Source organism: Salvelinus sp. IW2-2015, unplaced genomic scaffold, assembly GCF_002910315.2.
Source record: "Salvelinus sp. IW2-2015 unplaced genomic scaffold, ASM291031v2 Un_scaffold1972, whole genome shotgun sequence".
Taxonomy (NCBI): domain Eukaryota; kingdom Metazoa; phylum Chordata; class Actinopteri; order Salmoniformes; family Salmonidae; genus Salvelinus; species Salvelinus sp. IW2-2015.
Genome location: NW_019943325.1, coordinates 115,127 through 121,535, shown reverse-complemented (window position 1 = coordinate 121,535; position 6,409 = coordinate 115,127).

Here is a 6,409-nt window from a genome sequence, read left to right as displayed (position 1 = left end):
CTGGTGTCCTGTGTTTTTAGGGAGCCTGATCTGGACTGTTAGATGGAAGGAACTGCACACTCTGGGTCTATGGACACTAAAGTCTATATTTAATAGAAGCTACACTTGGTTGAGAGGGTCTCACACACCGGAGTGAGATTCTGGATGACATTCCACCCCATTATACAATAGGATGTACCTGCAAGTTGTTTTCTTGATCTAAACGCGTTAGCGCACAGTGTCTTGACCAATGGTTGGTCAGGATGAGGACTCTCCTCTGGGTCCTTTCATACAGACGGAATTGTCCTAACCATGTCGCGTACACATATTTTGCAGGTGCAGCGTAATGKTTTTTTTATAGCTCCAACAGTGCAGTAATACTTAACAATACACACAAATCCCAAGAAATATCAGAATGAGCCATATCAGTTTACAGAATATAAATATATATGACTGTGTGTATAGACTAGTTTATATATGATAGTGTGGATAGACTGTGGTTATATAGGCGTGTGTGTGTAGCTGGTGTTAGATGGGCCGTCTTTGCCTGTGAAATAAGAGCATGTACAGCATGAGGAACGTGTACAGTGAGCTCACACATGGCAACAATGTCTGCACAAGCCAACACAGCTTCAGTAGCAGCAGCCACAGCTCTCAAACAACAAACCAGACCTCTGGCCACACTGTCCAGCTGTTTGGAATAATACCCAACTGGGCGCTGCTTTCCTCTATGTTCCTGTGTTAAAACAGATGACATAAAACCACTTTTCTCACAAACAAAGAGGTTAAAAGGTTTAGAATGGTCAGGGAGTCCCAAACAGGGAGAAGTAGTCATGAGTTGTTCCAGTCTGGTCAGAGCAGTCAGTCCCTCTGGTGTTCACTTCATTCTGTCATTCGTTGCCATTTTGTGGCCATAAATAAGGTCAGCAAGTGACTGCACCACCTCAGCATAGTCAGGTAACCACGCCCTACAATACCTTGCCATACCAGTCAATGACGTCATGTGTCGTTTAGTAACCGACTCTTTACCCAGCTGCCTGCCATTGGGAGAGATGTCATGACCTAAATACCTCACTGTCCAACTCTTCTTTGAAACTTTGTGGCCATTCTCAGCGAGAAATATCAACAGAGCCTGAGTATCAGTTTCCATTGAGCTGGAGAACAATCGCAAATCATCCACATACTGAATCAGAGTGCTGCCCTCAGGGGGTATAAAACCCTCCAGATTTTGTGCTAAAGCTGCTRAAAAAATAGCGGGGGATTCCACGTAACCCATTGGAGCCACAGTCCACGTAAATCGCTTTCCTAGAAACGGGAAAGCAAACCAGAACTGAGATTCTGGTGCCACTGGAATACTGAAAAATGCATTCGTTAAATCAATCACAGAGAACCACTCTGCTGTGGGTGGTACCGCCCCCAACAGTGTAGTAACATTAGGAACCACCGGGGCATGGGCAAAAACTGCATCGTTCACAGGCCTTAAGTCCTGGACCAATCTCCAATCACCTGAAGGTTTTCTAACAGGCAAGATAGGGGTGTTACAGGGTGATTCTGGATAGGGATTTAAAGCACCATTAGCTAACAGGGATGCATGAACAGGAGTAATACCTGCTATTGCCTCCCTACTGAGTGGATACTGTCCTCTAGATGGGCGCCTGGTATCTTTAGGAGTGACCACCATTGGCTAACAGGGATGCATGAACAGGAGTAATACCTGCTATTGCCTCCCTACTGAGTGGATACTGTGCTAGATGGGCGCCTGGTATCTTTAGGAGTGACCACCATTGGCTCAGCTCCCTTTATTCTCCCAAAATCCTACTTGTCCCTTGCCCATAGGCGTTGAGGGACCCCTCTCAGGAGGGGTGAGTCTTCACTCAACAACATGATATTGGTAGAAAAAGAAACCTGATCAACACCATGCACACTCCTCTCAGTTGGCGTTTCCCAGGGTAACAGGGTAACAACTTGTCAGTGTGCTGGGTGAATAAGTTGACCCATCAGGGCCCATCTCCCAGTCTGTAGCATTAACCAAGCATTTCATCCAAATTCCACTATCCGCCCATTCTACTCTGTCTGATTTTGCCAGGGACACATGTGGTGCGCTATCCTCAAACAGGTAGAGGTCTTTCTGTGCAGGGGTTAGATTAACCCCTAAAGCATAGAAATCACTGCCACAGTATAAACCCTCACACTGCACTGACTCATCCTGTAATGTAGCACACAGCCATTGTCTCTCATAATGGAGATCTCTTGTCAATGGTGAAAGACGGGAGGTGCAATGTAAGCCTGCTTCAGACATGAAACTGCCCTCGTGGTCCCGATGGGTTCTGGCCATTGAGAAAACACGAGTAATATTGGGCACCTCATCATCAACATCCCATGCATAATACCAGTCACAAAACTCAGACATTAACATCAATTGCTCCCCCCCTTCCTCCTCTTCCTCATGAATAATAGTTAAACCGGTTCGGCCACATGTTATGTTGATGCCAAGTTTACACAGGAGGTCCCTGCCCATCAGATTGACAGGACAGTGGTCAGAGTAGAGAAATTGATGTTGACACTTCTCCTCACAAAAGGAGACAGGCAGAGGCATAGTTACCTGCTCTCTGAGTGGGAGGCCTGAAGCCCCTACAGYTTTGACTATTTCAYYAGACMTGGGAGGTTTTGTCATAGCCTTGCAGTTAATCACAGACATAGCAGCCCCAGTATCAACAAGAAATATTAGTGACTCACCATTGACGCAAGCCTCCACAGTTGGCTCTACTCTCGGAAGGGTGTGACACTTTAAAAACAAATGCTCTTGTTGCTCTGAGGATTTTTAACTTTCTCCTCATCGTCAAACACCTCCTCCTGTCCCTGTCATCTCATCCCTCAATACACTCCCTCTGTCCTGTCTCCTCATCACATCAATTACTCCTCCTCCTGTCCCTGTCTCCTCATCCTGTCAATACACCTCCTCCTTCCGTGTCTCCTCATCCTGTCAATAACCTCTTCATGTCCCTCCTCTTCCCATGTTCTCTCGTCCCCTTCTCCTTCCCTGTCCCGTCTCCTCTCTGTCCCTGTCTTCCTCATCCTGTCCCTTGTCTCCTCATCTGTCAATACACTCTTCTCTCCCCTGTTCTCCTCATCCTGTCAATACACCTCCTCCCTGTCCCTGTTCTCCTCATCATGTCAATACACCTCCTCCTGTCCCTGTCTCCTCCTTCACCCTGTCTCTCACTGTCCCTGTCTCCTCATCATGTCAATACACCTCCTCCGTCCCTGTCTCCTCATCCTGTCAATACACCTCCTCCTGTCCTGCTTCTCCTTCATCCTTCCCTGTCTCCTCATCCTGTCAATACACCTCCTTCCTGTCCCTGTCTCCTCATCACCTCAACTCACTCCTCCTGTCCCGTCGCTCATCACGTCAATATCCTCCTCTGTCCCTGTCTCCTCATCCTGTCAGATACACTCCTCCTGTCCCTGTCTCCTCATCCTGTGCAATACACCTCTCCTGCCTCCCTCGTCCGTTCCTCATCCTGTCAATACCCCTCCTCCGTGTCCCTGTCTCCTCTCCTTCTGTCCCTGTCTCCTCTATCTGTCAACACACCCCTCTCCCTGTCTCCTTCCTGTCTCCCTCACGTTCCTTCCCTGTCTCCTCCTCATGTCAATACTCCTCCTCCTGTCCCTGTCTTCTCATCATGTCAATACACCTCCTCCTGTCCCTGTCTCCTCATCACATCAATACTCCTCCTCCTGTCCCTGTCCTGGATTGTACAGGGTCGTCTGTGCCGCCGGCCCCGTCTGCCAGGCTCCAGGTTGTCCTCTGCCTGGAGGGACTCCTTGTGGGCCCCACTGTTGCTGGACCCCGTGAGGTGTCCCGACCTGCCATTGGTTGGGAGGTGGCTGCCACGGCTGTTGTTGGAATGGGGCTGTCCATGCAGGTGCTCCTTTTCCTCCTCTTCTTGCTCCCTCCCTTTGGGCCCCTCTTCTCGGTCCGCCCCTGCCTTTGTTCCTCTGTGGATTCGTTGGCTCGGAGCAGTCAGCAGCAAAATGATCCGGCTTCCCACAGTTGTAACACTTGCGCACTCCACCCCCTTGTCCTGTCCCTGCTGGGGCTGCTCCCTGGTAAAACGTCATCTGGGCAGCCTGTAGTTTCTGTGTCTTCACTTTTTCTTCCTTTATTTTTTCTTCCTTCTGAGTACTTTGTTGTCTCTCAGCATGCTTGCAGTGCTGTACCACCGTTGCTAATGGCTCAGTCTCCCAACTGATGCAGGTAGTCCTCACAGCTTTCTCCAGGCCCGGTGTCAGTGCTGTACCACCGTTGCTAATGCCTCAGTCTCCCAACTGATGCAGGTAGTCCTCACAGCTTTCTCCAGGCCCGGTGTCAGACCCCTCACCAGGGCGTCTTTCAGCAGATCCCCATATGCATGTTCGTTTGGTCTGATACCACTGTGTAGCCCGAAACAGGTCTCAAGTCTCTTTCTGAAAGCCTCCAGGCCCTCATCTTTCTTCATAGTGCATTCTCTGATGGCAGTCCAGTCGGTCTTAGTTGGATACATCTCCACAATCCTGGCCAGCAGCGCCGTTATCTGGTCCTGATATGCTCCATTCACAGTCCACAGGTAGTTGCAATCCAACTGTCCCTGTACATCCGCCCACCTGAGTCCCAGTTTCTTTTTACAGATATGGGATATCTCAGCAGCAGATGGTTTGTACTGACCCACCAATACCCTAATTTCTGCTGAATATTTCACAGCGTCCTTACTTGGGTCTGGTAGGTCTTTTACAATGTCTTTGATTTCATCATGTCTCCACGTCCTCTGGACATACACAATGGGGTTCCATGCTGCGGCGGCAGCAGCATTAGCATCATCAGGTCGAGGCTGAGGGTTGGGACAGGCCATCAGAGGGTATTGTCGATACATGTCTGATGCTGGGTTGTGTGTGGAGGGGGTAGAGACACGCCTCTCTGTCCTGGCCCGTAGACGGTCCTTCAGCGGGGGAGTCAGCTGTGGTGCCCCTCCGTCCTGGCCCGTAGACGGTCCTTCAGCGGGGGAGTCAGCTGTNCGGGGGAGTCAGCTGTGGTGCCCCTCCGTCCTGGCCCGTAGACGGTCCTTCAGCGGGGGAGTCAGCTGTGGTGCCCCTCCGTCCTGGCCCGTAGAGGGTCCTTCAGCGGGGGAGTCAGCTGGGGTGCCCCTCCGTCCTCACTTTCCTCACTGGAGCTGAGTGGAGGAGCCTTGAGAAAAGGATTGTTGATCTTTTTTTCCCTTCTGGCGTGCTCCCCCCACGGAGCCTCCAGTGGGACTGGCCGGGGTCACTCCAGACCCTTTCAGGACTTCAGCCAGGCTCCGTGCCAGACGATGAATCACCGTGGTGTTGGGAGAGACGGGGTGGGGCTGCAGGTTGTAGTGGTCTTGCATCCAGCGGATCAGCAGGAGGCGGCTGAGGAGGAGGGAGGTCCGGCAACACTGGGTAGAGAGTACAGTAGGGAGGGGGACAGTCTCTGTCATCATCATCCTTCCTACCAACATAATGGCAACTGAGATCTTTTATTTCAAAGATCCACTCCCTAGTCGACATGACAAACCACAGATAATAGGAACTGCTTCACAAAGAAATACTTTTACTTGAGAGAGGAGTATCCCATAGCTAGACAGCATTCGCTATAAATTATCGTTCAGTTTGGTCTCCTAAACAAGGTTCTTCACAGAGTACCAAAACATTTCCTCATCCAATGGCATATATCAATTGTCAATTATAGATAGTCCCATCTCAAATACACCCAAACCTGGACAAACTCACTGAAGACAATGAGCCTCTTAGGTCATATACTAGGTCAAGATAAGGGCAACCTCAGAGGGGACATAACGTACAGCAAGGATGAACCAGATTTGTGGAGGTCTACAATTGTTTTTCTGAGGTCTTAGCTGATTTCTTTTGATTTCCCATGATGTCAAGCAAAGAGGCACTGAGTTTGAAGGTTGGCCTTGAAATACATCCACAGGTACACTTCCTATTGACTCAAATGATGTCAATTAGCCTATCAGAAGCTTCTAATGCAATGACATAATTTTCTGGAATTTTCCAAGCTGATTGTATGTAAACTTCTGACCTGCTGAAATTGTGATACAGTGAATTATAAGTGAAATAATCTGTCTGTAAACAATTGTTGGAAAAATTACTTGTGTCATGCACAAAGTAGATGTCCTAACCGACTTGCCTAAACTATAGTTTGTTAAAATGAAATTTGTGGAGTGGTTGAAAAACGAGTTTTAATAACTCCAACCTAAGTGTATATAAACTTCCGACTTCAACTGTAGGTCCTGGATGGCCCCAGTACTGGGCCGTTCGCAATACCCTCTGTAGCGCCTTACGGTCAGATGCCGAGCAGTTGCCATACCAGGTGGTGATGCAACCGGTCAGGATGCTCTCGGTGGTGCAGATG